We start from the raw sequence: 14,873 nt of genomic DNA on the forward strand, positions 1-14,873 counted from the left end.
TCAGCAACTGATGATCACAGGCCACTGACACCCATTTTACAAGGATGTAAAATATCATACTCCTCGTCTTTTACATTCAACAACTCACCAATCACGTCTAAAAACAGAATACAGAACAAGTCAGTCACACAGAATCAAATTTACACTCCAGGAATGTCTTCTTACATCACGGCGCTCAACAACTAGAAAAGACTCATCCCTGGGTGGGCTTGAACCACCAACCTTTAGATTAACAGTCTAACGCGCTAACCAATTGCGCCACAGAGACTAAGCTGCTAGGCAGTGGACACACGTGGAACAAGGACCACGTTCATTTGATGGAAATCACTCCGCCGTTACATGGTTGCAAAAATTCTACTATCTTATCCAGACAGGCAAATATTCAGCTTTCAGTCATAATTGTATGGCAAAACAGAGGGGTAACATCCAGATCTGAACAGACGTATATACTACATGGTTTATCTTAAAGATATATTTTATCTTTAAATGCTATCAAAACCAATGAAGGCCTACACCGGCCAAACCCGGACGACGCTGGGCCAATTGTGCGCCGCCCTATGGGACTCACAAATCACAGCCAGTTGTGATAGAGTCTGGATTCAAACCAGGGTGTCTGTAGTGACGCCTCTATTTCATTTTGGGCTGGGTAAATACAAGTGAATATATTCATGAAAGTCACCTTGTCTGGGAGAAATTTACACGGTTATAAAAATGTCACGCCGGGGCAAGCTTACGCAAATCACCCACCTAATTTGAAGTGTTACCAAAATCCCCTTTGGGAAAAATGTATGGTCGAAAAACGATTGTAACCATTTTCATGTTTGACTGCTAGGTTTTATGGGTATTATGACTCATACTGTGGTAATCTATTATAGATTGTTAATTGAAGGTCCCTTAGCCAGATGGATAACAATGATATGGTCCTTTGAGTGACATTTATATTTTCAAAACAGAACGGTCAAGATCTACAGTAATAAAACAACAGACCTTTGCCACCACCATCCCTTTTACAAGTGGGTTAAATGACACTGTAGAGTAGCTATAGTGGAGTAAAGACAAGTACTGAACGTGATTTTACAATGAGGCTTCTCTCACAGGCAGAAAGAAGTAAGAGGGGGAAAAAATTATTTCCTCCCCGTCGGGGAATTGAACCCCGGTCTCCCGCGTGACAGGCGGGGATACTGACCACTATACTAACGAGGACTGAGTGTGTCCTGGAATTCTACCTATGCAGATCAGTTCCGTTAGGGCAACAGCATCCTCTTCGTTGTCAACATAAGTACACATTTAGACACGCCTACACACACAACAGACGATCACGGTTGTTTGAATATTCAAATATCCGAACGGACCTCAGTATTCCATTACTTGTGTGCGTGTTCATTTTTCTTGACCTTTTTTTGTGGGGTGGGCCTATTTTAACAATGAAAACGTTTTTTCTAAATTAAATGATCATTGAGACATTATTACATACAGGGATATACCGTGACAATTGAAAATCTTTATTTAATAAAACAACAGTTGAACTGTTGATTTTTGTTTTGATGACGGTGCATTGCGCTAGCGCATTTAGTCCTCCAGTCAACTCTGACAACCTATTTTCTACACTTCAAATAGCAATTACTGTCGAGTACATAGCCAAGGCTCCACAACACCTGACCCAGAGCAATGCAAAACACTCTCCAGAAAAGTCATTTCAAACAGAATCCATCAATCATGGTGAAAATCAGACTTCTCTTTCACCGTTGCTGCTAGCCAAAAACTACTGGAGAATTGCAGCCTTTCCGTTGTGGTATTCTGACTTGTCAAGTGTTATTTTTATCTGCGTTTTTTGAATGTCCACTATCCTGATAGCAGAAATAATGTCATATTATCCCGATTAGTGAAATCATTTCAAATGCCCATCCCTAATAAACACGATAGCAACATTTGTCTACAAACAAGTCCTGCGCACACTTTTTAACAACGAGACAAAATACATTCATTTGTACCGTCGTTTCTCTTTGCTCATTTGAGCTGTTCTTGCCATAATATTGACTTGGTCTTTTACCAAATAGGGCTATCTTCTGTATTCCAACCCTACCTTGTCACAACACAACTGATTGGCTGAAACGCATTACGAAGGAAAGAAATTACACAAATTAACTTCTAACAAGGCACACCTGTTAATTGAAAGGCATTCCAGGTGAATGCCTCATGAAGCTGGTTGAGAGAATGCCAAGAGTGTGCAAAGCTGTCATCAAGGCAAAGGGTGGCTACTTTGAAGAATCTCAAATATAAAAAAAATGTTGATTTGTTTAACACTTTTTTGGTTACTACATGATTCCATATGTGTTATTTCATAGTTTTTATGTCTTCACTATTATTCTACAATGTAGAAAATAGTCAAAATAAAGAAAAACCCTTGAATGAGGAGGTGTGTCCAAACTATTGACTGGTACTGTATGTGTGTATATATATATATATATATATATATATATATATATATATATATATATATATATATATATATATATATATATATATATATAATTCGATATGGAGTTTAGATATATGGTGAAGCTATTCAGCAACTGATGATCACAGGCCATTTTACAAGGATGTAAAATATCATACTCCTCGTCTTTTACATTCAACAACTCACCAATCACGTCTAAAAACAGAATACAGGACGAGTCAGTCACACATGGAATCAAATTTACTTACACTACAGGAATGTCTTCTTACATCACGGCGCTCAACAACTAGAAAACACTCGTCCCTGGGTGGGCTTGAACCACCAACCTTTAGATTAACAGTCTAACGCGCTAACCAATTGCGCCACAGAGACTAAGCTGCTAGGCAGTGGACACACGTGGAACAAGGACCACGTTCATTTGATGGAAATCACTCCGCCGTTACATGGTTGCAAAAATTCTACTATCTTATCCAGACAGGCAAATATTCAGCTTTCAGTCATAATTGTATGGCAAAACAGAGGGGTAACATCCAGATCTGAACAGACGTATATACTACATGGTTTATCTTAAAGATATATTTTATCTTTAAATGCTATCAAAACCAATGAAGGCCTACACCGGCCAAACCCGGACGACGCTGGGCCAATTGTGCGCCGCCCTATGGGACTCACAAATCACAGCCAGTTGTGATAGAGTCTGGATTCAAACCAGGGTGTCTGTAGTGACGCCTCTATTTCATTTTGGGCTGGGTAAATACAAGTGAATATATTCATGAAAGTCACCTTGTCTGGGAGAAATTTACACGGTTATAAAAATGTCACGCCGGGGCAAGCTTACGCAAATCACCCACCTAATTTGAAGTGTTACCAAAATCCCCTTTGGGAAAAATGTATGGTCGAAAAACGATTGTAACCATTTTCATGTTTGACTGCTAGGTTTTATGGGTATTATGACTCATACTGTGGTAATCTATTATAGATTGTTAATTGAAGGTCCCTTAGCCAGATGGATAACAATGATATGGTCCTTTGAGTGACATTTATATTTTCAAAACAGAACGGTCAAGATCTACAGTAATAAAACAACAGACCTTTGCCACCACCATCCCTTTTACAAGTGGGTTAAATGACACTGTAGAGTAGCTATAGTGGAGTAAAGACAAGTACTGAACGTGATTTTACAATGAGGCTTCTCTCACAGGCAGAAAGAAGTAAGAGGGGGAAAAAATTATTTCCTCCCCGTCGGGGAATTGAACCCCGGTCTCCCGCGTGACAGGCGGGGATACTGACCACTATACTAACGAGGACTGAGTGTGTCCTGGAATTCTACCTATGCAGATCAGTTCCGTTAGGGCAACAGCATCCTCTTCGTTGTCAACATAAGTACACATTTAGACACGCCTACACACACAACAGACGATCACGGTTGTTTGAATATTCAAATATCCGAACGGACCTCAGTATTCCATTACTTGTGTGCGTGTTCATTTTTCTTGACCTTTTTTTGTGGGGTGGGCCTATTTTAACAATGAAAACGTTTTTTCTAAATTAAATGATCATTGAGACATTATTACATACAGGGATATACCGTGACAATTGAAAATCTTTATTTAATAAAACAACAGTTGAACTGTTGATTTTTGTTTTGATGACGGTGCATTGCGCTAGCGCATTTAGTCCTCCAGTCAACTCTGACAACCTATTTTCTACACTTCAAATAGCAATTACTGTCGAGTACATAGCCAAGGCTCCACAACACCTGACCCAGAGCAATGCAAAACACTCTCCAGAAAAGTCATTTCAAACAGAATCCATCAATCATGGTGAAAATCAGACTTCTCTTTCACCGTTGCTGCTAGCCAAAAACTACTGGAGAATTGCAGCCTTTCCGTTGTGGTATTCTGACTTGTCAAGTGTTATTTTTATCTGCGTTTTTTGAATGTCCACTATCCTGATAGCAGAAATAATGTCATATTATCCCGATTAGTGAAATCATTTCAAATGCCCATCCCTAATAAACACGATAGCAACATTTGTCTACAAACAAGTCCTGCGCACACTTTTTAACAACGAGACAAAATACATTCATTTGTACCGTCGTTTCTCTTTGCTCATTTGAGCTGTTCTTGCCATAATATTGACTTGGTCTTTTACCAAATAGGGCTATCTTCTGTATTCCAACCCTACCTTGTCACAACACAACTGATTGGCTGAAACGCATTACGAAGGAAAGAAATTACACAAATTAACTTCTAACAAGGCACACCTGTTAATTGAAAGGCATTCCAGGTGAATGCCTCATGAAGCTGGTTGAGAGAATGCCAAGAGTGTGCAAAGCTGTCATCAAGGCAAAGGGTGGCTACTTTGAAGAATCTCAAATATAAAAAAAATGTTGATTTGTTTAACACTTTTTTGGTTACTACATGATTCCATATGTGTTATTTCATAGTTTTTATGTCTTCACTATTATTCTACAATGTAGAAAATAGTCAAAATAAAGAAAAACCCTTGAATGAGGAGGTGTGTCCAAACTATTGACTGGTACTGTATGTGTGTATGTATATATATATATATATATATATATATATATATATATATATATATATATATATATATATATATATATATATATATATATATATATATAATTCGATATGGAGTTTAGATATATGGTGAAGCTATTCAGCAACTGATGATCACAGGCCATTTTACAAGGATGTAAAATATCATACTCCTCGTCTTTTACATTCAACAACTCACCAATCACGTCTAAAAACAGAATACAGGACGAGTCAGTCACACATGGAATCAAATTTACTTACACTACAGGAATGTCTTCTTACATCACGGCGCTCAACAACTAGAAAACACTCGTCCCTGGGTGGGCTTGAACCACCAACCTTTAGATTAACAGTCTAACGCGCTAACCAATTGCGCCACAGAGACTAAGCTGCTAGGCAGTGGACACACGTGGAACAAGGACCACGTTCATTTGATGGAAATCACTCCGCCGTTACATGGTTGCAAAAATTCTACTATCTTATCCAGACAGGCAAATATTCAGCTTTCAGTCATAATTGTATGGCAAAACAGAGGGGTAACATCCAGATCTGAACAGACGTATATACTACATGGTTTATCTTAAAGATATCTTTTATCTTTAAATGCTATCAAAACCAATGAAGGCCTACACCGGCCAAACCCGGACGACGCTGGGCCAATTGTGCGCCGCCCTATGGGACTCACAAATCACAGCCAGTTGTGATAGAGTCTGGATTCAAACCAGGGTGTCTGTAGTGACGCCTCTATTTCATTTTGGGCTGGGTAAATACAAGTGAATATATTCATGAAAGTCACCTTGTCTGGGAGAAATTTACACGGTTATAAAAATGTCACGCCGGGGCAAGCTTACGCAAATCACCCACCTAATTTGAAGTGTTACCAAAATCCCCTTTGGGAAAAATGTATGGTCGAAAAACGATTGTAACCATTTTCATGTTTGACTGCTAGGTTTTATGGGTATTATGACTCATACTGTGGTAATCTATTATAGATTGTTAATTGAAGGTCCCTTAGCCAGATGGATAACAATGATATGGTCCTTTGAGTGACATTTATATTTTCAAAACAGAACGGTCAAGATCTACAGTAATAAAACAACAGACCTTTGCCACCACCATCCCTTTTACAAGTGGGTTAAATGACACTGTAGAGTAGCTATAGTGGAGTAAAGACAAGTACTGAACGTGATTTTACAATGAGGCTTCTCTCACAGGCAGAAAGAAGTAAGAGGGGGAAAAAATTATTTCCTCCCCGTCGGGGAATTGAACCCCGGTCTCCCGCGTGACAGGCGGGGATACTGACCACTATACTAACGAGGACTGAGTGTGTCCTGGAATTCTACCTATGCAGATCAGTTCCGTTAGGGCAACAGCATCCTCTTCGTTGTCAACATAAGTACACATTTAGACACGCCTACACACACAACAGACGATCACGGTTGTTTGAATATTCAAATATCCGAACGGACCTCAGTATTCCATTACTTGTGTGCGTGTTCATTTTTCTTGACCTTTTTTTGTGGGGTGGGCCTATTTTAACAATGAAAACGTTTTTTCTAAATTAAATGATCATTGAGACATTATTACATACAGGGATATACCGTGACAATTGAAAATCTTTATTTAATAAAACAACAGTTGAACTGTTGATTTTTGTTTTGATGACGGTGCATTGCGCTAGCGCATTTAGTCCTCCAGTCAACTCTGACAACCTATTTTCTACACTTCAAATAGCAATTACTGTCGAGTACATAGCCAAGGCTCCACAACACCTGACCCAGAGCAATGCAAAACACTCTCCAGAAAAGTCATTTCAAACAGAATCCATCAATCATGGTGAAAATCAGACTTCTCTTTCACCGTTGCTGCTAGCCAAAAACTACTGGAGAATTGCAGCCTTTCCGTTGTGGTATTCTGACTTGTCAAGTGTTATTTTTATCTGCGTTTTTTGAATGTCCACTATCCTGATAGCAGAAATAATGTCATATTATCCCGATTAGTGAAATCATTTCAAATGCCCATCCCTAATAAACACGATAGCAACATTTGTCTACAAACAAGTCCTGCGCACACTTTAAACAACGAGACAAAATACATTCATTTGTACCGTCGTTTCTCTTTGCTCATTTGAGCTGTTCTTGCCATAATATTGACTTGGTCTTTTACCAAATAGGGCTATCTTCTGTATTCCAACCCTACCATGTCACAACACAACTGATTGGCTGAAACTCATTACGAAGGAAAGAAATTACACAAATTAACTTCTAACAAGGCACACCTGTTAATTGAAAGGCATTCCAGGTGAATGCCTCATGAAGCTGGTTGAGAGAATGCCAAGAGTGTGCAAAGCTGTCATCAAGGCAAAGGGTGGCTACTTTGAAGAATCTCAAATATAAAAAAATGTTGATTTGTTTAACACTTTTTTGGTTACTACATGATTCCATATGTGTTATTTCATAGTTTTTATGTCTTCACTATTATTCTACAATGTAGAAAATAGTCAAAATAAAGAAAAACCCTTGAATGAGGAGGTGTGTCCAAACTATTGACTGGTACTGTATGTGTGTATGTATATATATATATATATATATATATATATATATATATATATATATATATATATATATATATATATATATATATATATATATATATATATAATTCGATATGGAGTTTAGATATATGGTGAAGCTATTCAGCAACTGATGATCACAGGCCATTTTACAAGGATGTAAAATATCATACTCCTCGTCTTTTACATTCAACAACTCACCAATCACGTCTAAAAACAGAATACAGGACGAGTCAGTCACACATGGAATCAAATTTACTTACACTACAGGAATGTCTTCTTACATCACGGCGCTCAACAACTAGAAAACACTCGTCCCTGGGTGGGCTTGAACCACCAACCTTTAGATTAACAGTCTAACGCGCTAACCAATTGCACCACAGAGACTAAGCTGCTAGGCAGTGGACACACGTGGAACAAGGACCCCGTTCATTTGATGGAAATCACTCCGCCGTTACATGGTTGCAAAAATTCTACTATCTTATCCAGACAGGCAAATATTCAGCTTTCAGTCATAATTGTATGGCAAAACAGAGGGGTAACATCCAGATCTGAACAGACGTATATACTACATGGTTTATCTTAAAGATATCGTTTATCTTTAAATGCTATCAAAACCAATGAAGGCCTACACCGGCCAAACCCGGACGACGCTGGGCCAATTGTGCGCCGCCCTATGGGACTCACAAATCACAGCCAGTTGTGATAGAGTCTGGATTCAAACCAGGGTGTCTGTAGTGACGCCTCTATTTCATTTTGGGCTGGGTAAATACAAGTGAATATATTCATGAAAGTCACCTTGTCTGGGAGAAATTTACACGGTTATAAAAATGTCACGCCGGGGCAAGCTTACGCAAATCACCCACCTAATTTGAAGTGTTACCAAAATCCCCTTTGGGAAAAATGTATGGTCGAAAAACGATTGTAACCATTTTCATGTTTGACTGCTAGGTTTTATGGGTATTATGACTCATACTGTGGTAATCTATTATAGATTGTTAATTGAAGGTCCCTTAGCCAGATGGATAACAATGATATGGTCCTTTGAGTGACATTTATATTTTCAAAACAGAACGGTCAAGATCTACAGTAATAAAACAACAGACCTTTGCCACCACCATCCCTTTTACAAGTGGGTTAAATGACACTGTAGAGTAGCTATAGTGGAGTAAAGACAAGTACTGAACGTGATTTTACAATGAGGCTTCTCTCACAGGCAGAAAGAAGTAAGAGGGGGAAAAAATTATTTCCTCCCCGTCGGGGAATTGAACCCCGGTCTCCCGCGTGACAGGCGGGGATACTGACCACTATACTAACGAGGACTGAGTGTGTCCTGGAATTCTACCTATGCAGATCAGTTCCGTTAGGGCAACAGCATCCTCTTCGTTGTCAACATAAGTACACATTTAGACACGCCTACACACACAACAGACGATCACGGTTGTTTGAATATTCAAATATCCGAACGGACCTCAGTATTCCATTACTTGTGTGCGTGTTCATTTTTCTTGACCTTTTTTTGTGGGGTGGGCCTATTTTAACAATGAAAACGTTTTTTCTAAATTAAATGATCATTGAGACATTATTACATACAGGGATATACCGTGACAATTGAAAATCTTTATTTAATAAAACAACAGTTGAACTGTTGATTTTTGTTTTGATGACGGTGCATTGCGCTAGCGCATTTAGTCCTCCAGTCAACTCTGACAACCTATTTTCTACACTTCAAATAGCAATTACTGTCGAGTACATAGCCAAGGCTCCACAACACCTGACCCAGAGCAATGCAAAACACTCTCCAGAAAAGTCATTTCAAACAGAATCCATCAATCATGGTGAAAATCAGACTTCTCTTTCACCGTTGCTGCTAGCCAAAAACTACTGGAGAATTGCAGCCTTTCCGTTGTGGTATTCTGACTTGTCAAGTGTTATTTTTATCTGCGTTTTTTGAATGTCCACTATCCTGATAGCAGAAATAATGTCATATTATCCCGATTAGTGAAATCATTTCAAATGCCCATCCCTAATAAACACGATAGCAACATTTGTCTACAAACAAGTCCTGCGCACACTTTTTAACAACGAGACAAAATACATTCATTTGTACCGTCGTTTCTCTTTGCTCATTTGAGCTGTTCTTGCCATAATATTGACTTGGTCTTTTACCAAATAGGGCTATCTTCTGTATTCCAACCCTACCTTGTCACAACACAACTGATTGGCTGAAACGCATTACGAAGGAAAGAAATTACACAAATTAACTTCTAACAAGGCACACCTGTTAATTGAAAGGCATTCCAGGTGAATGCCTCATGAAGCTGGTTGAGAGAATGCCAAGAGTGTGCAAAGCTGTCATCAAGGCAAAGGGTGGCTACTTTGAAGAATCTCAAATATAAAAAAAATGTTGATTTGTTTAACACTTTTTTGGTTACTACATGATTCCATATGTGTTATTTCATAGTTTTTATGTCTTCACTATTATTCTACAATGTAGAAAATAGTCAAAATAAAGAAAAACCCTTGAATGAGGAGGTGTGTCCAAACTATTGACTGGTACTGTATGTGTGTATGTATATATATATATATATATATATATATATATATATATATATATATATATATATATATATATATATAATTCGATATGGAGTTTAGATATATGGTGAAGCTATTCAGCAACTGATGATCACAGGCCATTTTACAAGGATGTAAAATATCATACTCCTCGTCTTTTACATTCAACAACTCACCAATCACGTCTAAAAACAGAATACAGGACGAGTCAGTCACACATGGAATCAAATTTACTTACACTACAGGAATGTCTTCTTACATCACGGCGCTCAACAACTAGAAAACACTCGTCCCTGGGTGGGCTTGAACCACCAACCTTTAGATTAACAGTCTAACGCGCTAACCAATTGCGCCACAGAGACTAAGCTGCTAGGCAGTGGACACACGTGGAACAAGGACCACGTTCATTTGATGGAAATCACTCCGCCGTTACATGGTTGCAAAAATTCTACTATCTTATCCAGACAGGCAAATATTCAGCTTTCAGTCATAATTGTATGGCAAAACAGAGGGGTAACATCCAGATCTGAACAGACGTATATACTACATGGTTTATCTTAAAGATATCGTTTATCTTTAAATGCTATCAAAACCAATGAAGGCCTACACCGGCCAAACCCGGACGACGCTGGGCCAATTGTGCGCCGCCCTATGGGACTCACAAATCACAGCCAGTTGTGATAGAGTCTGGATTCAAACCAGGGTGTCTGTAGTGACGCCTCTATTTCATTTTGGGCTGGGTAAATACAAGTGAATATATTCATGAAAGTCACCTTGTCTGGGAGAAATTTACACGGTTATAAAAATGTCACGCCGGGGCAAGCTTACGCAAATCACCCACCTAATTTGAAGTGTTACCAAAATCCCCTTTGGGAAAAATGTATGGTCGAAAAACGATTGTAACCATTTTCATGTTTGACTGCTAGGTTTTATGGGTATTATGACTCATACTGTGGTAATCTATTATAGATTGTTAATTGAAGGTCCCTTAGCCAGATGGATAACAATGATATGGTCCTTTGAGTGACATTTATATTTTCAAAACAGAACGGTCAAGATCTACAGTAATAAAACAACAGACCTTTGCCACCACCATCCCTTTTACAAGTGGGTTAAATGACACTGTAGAGTAGCTATAGTGGAGTAAAGACAAGTACTGAACGTGATTTTACAATGAGGCTTCTCTCACAGGCAGAAAGAAGTAAGAGGGGGAAAAAATTATTTCCTCCCCGTCGGGGAATTGAACCCCGGTCTCCCGCGTGACAGGCGGGGATACTGACCACTATACTAACGAGGACTGAGTGTGTCCTGGAATTCTACCTATGCAGATCAGTTCCGTTAGGGCAACAGCATCCTCTTCGTTGTCAACATAAGTACACATTTAGACACGCCTACACACACAACAGACGATCACGGTTGTTTGAATATTCAAATATCCGAACGGACCTCAGTATTCCATTACTTGTGTGCGTGTTCATTTTTCTTGACCTTTTTTTGTGGGGTGGGCCTATTTTAACAATGAAAACGTTTTTTCTAAATTAAATGATCATTGAGACATTATTACATACAGGGATATACCGTGACAATTGAAAATCTTTATTTAATAAAACAACAGTTGAACTGTTGATTTTTGTTTTGATGACGGTGCATTGCGCTAGCGCATTTAGTCCTCCAGTCAACTCTGACAACCTATTTTCTACACTTCAAATAGCAATTACTGTCGAGTACATAGCCAAGGCTCCACAACACCTGACCCAGAGCAATGCAAAACACTCTCCAGAAAAGTCATTTCAAACAGAATCCATCAATCATGGTGAAAATCAGACTTCTCTTTCACCGTTGCTGCTAGCCAAAAACTACTGGAGAATTGCAGCCTTTCCGTTGTGGTATTCTGACTTGTCAAGTGTTATTTTTATCTGCGTTTTTTGAATGTCCACTATCCTGATAGCAGAAATAATGTCATATTATCCCGATTAGTGAAATCATTTCAAATGCCCATCCCTAATAAACACGATAGCAACATTTGTCTACAAACAAGTCCTGCGCACACTTTAAACAACGAGACAAAATACATTCATTTGTACCGTCGTTTCTCTTTGCTCATTTGAGCTGTTCTTGCCATAATATTGACTTGGTCTTTTACCAAATAGGGCTATCTTCTGTATTCCAACCCTACCATGTCACAACACAACTGATTGGCTGAAACTCATTACGAAGGAAAGAAATTACACAAATTAACTTCTAACAAGGCACACCTGTTAATTGAAAGGCATTCCAGGTGAATGCCTCATGAAGCTGGTTGAGAGAATGCCAAGAGTGTGCAAAGCTGTCATCAAGGCAAAGGGTGGCTACTTTGAAGAATCTCAAATATAAAAAAATGTTGATTTGTTTAACACTTTTTTGGTTACTACATGATTCCATATGTGTTATTTCATAGTTTTTATGTCTTCACTATTATTCTACAATGTAGAAAATAGTCAAAATAAAGAAAAACCCTTGAATGAGGAGGTGTGTCCAAACTATTGACTGGTACTGTATGTGTGTATGTATATATATATATATATATATATATATATATATATATATATATATATATATATATATATATATATATATATATATATATAATTCGATATGGAGTTTAGATATATGGTGAAGCTATTCAGCAACTGATGATCACAGGCCATTTTACAAGGATGTAAAATATCATACTCCTCGTCTTTTACATTCAACAACTCACCAATCACGTCTAAAAACAGAATACAGGACGAGTCAGTCACACATGGAATCAAATTTACTTACACTACAGGAATGTCTTCTTACATCACGGCGCTCAACAACTAGAAAACACTCGTCCCTGGGTGGGCTTGAACCACCAACCTTTAGATTAACAGTCTAACGCGCTAACCAATTGCACCACAGAGACTAAGCTGCTAGGCAGTGGACACACGTGGAACAAGGACCCCGTTCATTTGATGGAAATCACTCCGCCGTTACATGGTTGCAAAAATTCTACTATCTTATCCAGACAGGCAAATATTCAGCTTTCAGTCATAATTGTATGGCAAAACAGAGGGGTAACATCCAGATCTGAACAGACGTATATACTACATGGTTTATCTTAAAGATATCGTTTATCTTTAAATGCTATCAAAACCAATGAAGGCCTACACCGGCCAAACCCGGACGACGCTGGGCCAATTGTGCGCCGCCCTATGGGACTCACAAATCACAGCCAGTTGTGATAGAGTCTGGATTCAAACCAGGGTGTCTGTAGTGACGCCTCTATTTCATTTTGGGCTGGGTAAATACAAGTGAATATATTCATGAAAGTCACCTTGTCTGGGAGAAATTTACACGGTTATAAAAATGTCACGCCGGGGCAAGCTTACGCAAATCACCCACCTAATTTGAAGTGTTACCAAAATCCCCTTTGGGAAAAATGTATGGTCGAAAAACGATTGTAACCATTTTCATGTTTGACTGCTAGGTTTTATGGGTATTATGACTCATACTGTGGTAATCTATTATAGATTGTTAATTGAAGGTCCCTTAGCCAGATGGATAACAATGATATGGTCCTTTGAGTGACATTTATATTTTCAAAACAGAACGGTCAAGATCTACAGTAATAAAACAACAGACCTTTGCCACCACCATCCCTTTTACAAGTGGGTTAAATGACACTGTAGAGTAGCTATAGTGGAGTAAAGACAAGTACTGAACGTGATTTTACAATGAGGCTTCTCTCACAGGCAGAAAGAAGTAAGAGGGGGAAAAAATTATTTCCTCCCCGTCGGGGAATTGAACCCCGGTCTCCCGCGTGACAGGCGGGGATACTGACCACTATACTAACGAGGACTGAGTGTGTCCTGGAATTCTACCTATGCAGATCAGTTCCGTTAGGGCAACAGCATCCTCTTCGTTGTCAACATAAGTACACATTTAGACACGCCTACACACACAACAGACGATCACGGTTGTTTGAATATTCAAATATCCGAACGGACCTCAGTATTCCATTACTTGTGTGCGTGTTCATTTTTCTTGACCTTTTTTTGTGGGGTGGGCCTATTTTAACAATGAAAACGTTTTTTCTAAATTAAATGATCATTGAGACATTATTACATACAGGGATATACCGTGACAATTGAAAATCTTTATTTAATAAAACAACAGTTGAACTGTTGATTTTTGTTTTGATGACGGTGCATTGCGCTAGCGCATTTAGTCCTCCAGTCAACTCTGACAACCTATTTTCTACACTTCAAATAGCAATTACTGTCGAGTACATAGCCAAGGCTCCACAACACCTGACCCAGAGCAATGCAAAACACTCTCCAGAAAAGTCATTTCAAACAGAATCCATCAATCATGGTGAAAATCAGACTTCTCTTTCACCGTTGCTGCTAGCCAAAAACTACTGGAGAATTGCAGCCTTTCCGTTGTGGTATTCTGACTTGTCAAGTGTTATTTTTATCTGCGTTTTTTGAATGTCCACTATCCTGATAGCAGAAATAATGTCATATTATCCCGATTAGTGAAATCATTTCAAATGCCCATCCCTAATAAACACGATAGCAACATTTGTCTACAAACAAGTCCTGCGCACACTTTTTAACAACGAGACAAAATACATTCATTTGTACCGTCGTTTCTCTTTGCTCATTTGAGCTGTTCTTGCCATAATATTGACTTGGTCTTT

The 14,873-nt window shown here is 38.6% G+C and overlaps 12 non-coding genes across 12 annotated transcripts; all 12 read right to left on the reverse strand.

Moving 5' to 3' along the window:
- Positions 1 to 194: 194 nt before the first annotated feature.
- Positions 195 to 268, reverse strand: trnan-guu (transfer RNA asparagine (anticodon GUU)). The gene has a single exon. It is a non-coding gene; the product is annotated as a tRNA-Asn (tRNA).
- Positions 269 to 1,131: 863 nt separating this feature from the next.
- trnad-guc (transfer RNA aspartic acid (anticodon GUC)) lies at positions 1,132 to 1,203 on the reverse strand. Its single transcript has one exon. It is a non-coding gene; the product is annotated as a tRNA-Asp (tRNA).
- Positions 1,204 to 2,756: 1,553 nt separating this feature from the next.
- trnan-guu (transfer RNA asparagine (anticodon GUU)) lies at positions 2,757 to 2,830 on the reverse strand. The gene has a single exon. It is a non-coding gene; the product is annotated as a tRNA-Asn (tRNA).
- Positions 2,831 to 3,693: 863 nt separating this feature from the next.
- On the reverse strand, positions 3,694 to 3,765 carry trnad-guc (transfer RNA aspartic acid (anticodon GUC)). The gene has a single exon. It is a non-coding gene; the product is annotated as a tRNA-Asp (tRNA).
- Positions 3,766 to 5,330: 1,565 nt separating this feature from the next.
- On the reverse strand, positions 5,331 to 5,404 carry trnan-guu (transfer RNA asparagine (anticodon GUU)). Its single transcript has one exon. It is a non-coding gene; the product is annotated as a tRNA-Asn (tRNA).
- An 863-nt stretch (positions 5,405 to 6,267) lies between these two features.
- Positions 6,268 to 6,339, reverse strand: trnad-guc (transfer RNA aspartic acid (anticodon GUC)). The gene has a single exon. It is a non-coding gene; the product is annotated as a tRNA-Asp (tRNA).
- Positions 6,340 to 7,904: 1,565 nt separating this feature from the next.
- Positions 7,905 to 7,978, reverse strand: trnan-guu (transfer RNA asparagine (anticodon GUU)). Its single transcript has one exon. It is a non-coding gene; the product is annotated as a tRNA-Asn (tRNA).
- An 863-nt stretch (positions 7,979 to 8,841) lies between these two features.
- On the reverse strand, positions 8,842 to 8,913 carry trnad-guc (transfer RNA aspartic acid (anticodon GUC)). Its single transcript has one exon. It is a non-coding gene; the product is annotated as a tRNA-Asp (tRNA).
- A 1,543-nt stretch (positions 8,914 to 10,456) lies between these two features.
- Positions 10,457 to 10,530, reverse strand: trnan-guu (transfer RNA asparagine (anticodon GUU)). The gene has a single exon. It is a non-coding gene; the product is annotated as a tRNA-Asn (tRNA).
- Positions 10,531 to 11,393: 863 nt separating this feature from the next.
- Positions 11,394 to 11,465, reverse strand: trnad-guc (transfer RNA aspartic acid (anticodon GUC)). The gene has a single exon. It is a non-coding gene; the product is annotated as a tRNA-Asp (tRNA).
- Positions 11,466 to 13,020: 1,555 nt separating this feature from the next.
- On the reverse strand, positions 13,021 to 13,094 carry trnan-guu (transfer RNA asparagine (anticodon GUU)). Its single transcript has one exon. It is a non-coding gene; the product is annotated as a tRNA-Asn (tRNA).
- An 863-nt stretch (positions 13,095 to 13,957) lies between these two features.
- On the reverse strand, positions 13,958 to 14,029 carry trnad-guc (transfer RNA aspartic acid (anticodon GUC)). Its single transcript has one exon. It is a non-coding gene; the product is annotated as a tRNA-Asp (tRNA).
- Between the last annotated feature and the right edge of the window lie 844 nt (positions 14,030 to 14,873).

The sequence above is a fragment of the Salvelinus alpinus genome, chromosome 31, assembly GCF_045679555.1.
Source record: "Salvelinus alpinus chromosome 31, SLU_Salpinus.1, whole genome shotgun sequence".
NCBI classification, from domain to species: domain Eukaryota; kingdom Metazoa; phylum Chordata; class Actinopteri; order Salmoniformes; family Salmonidae; genus Salvelinus; species Salvelinus alpinus.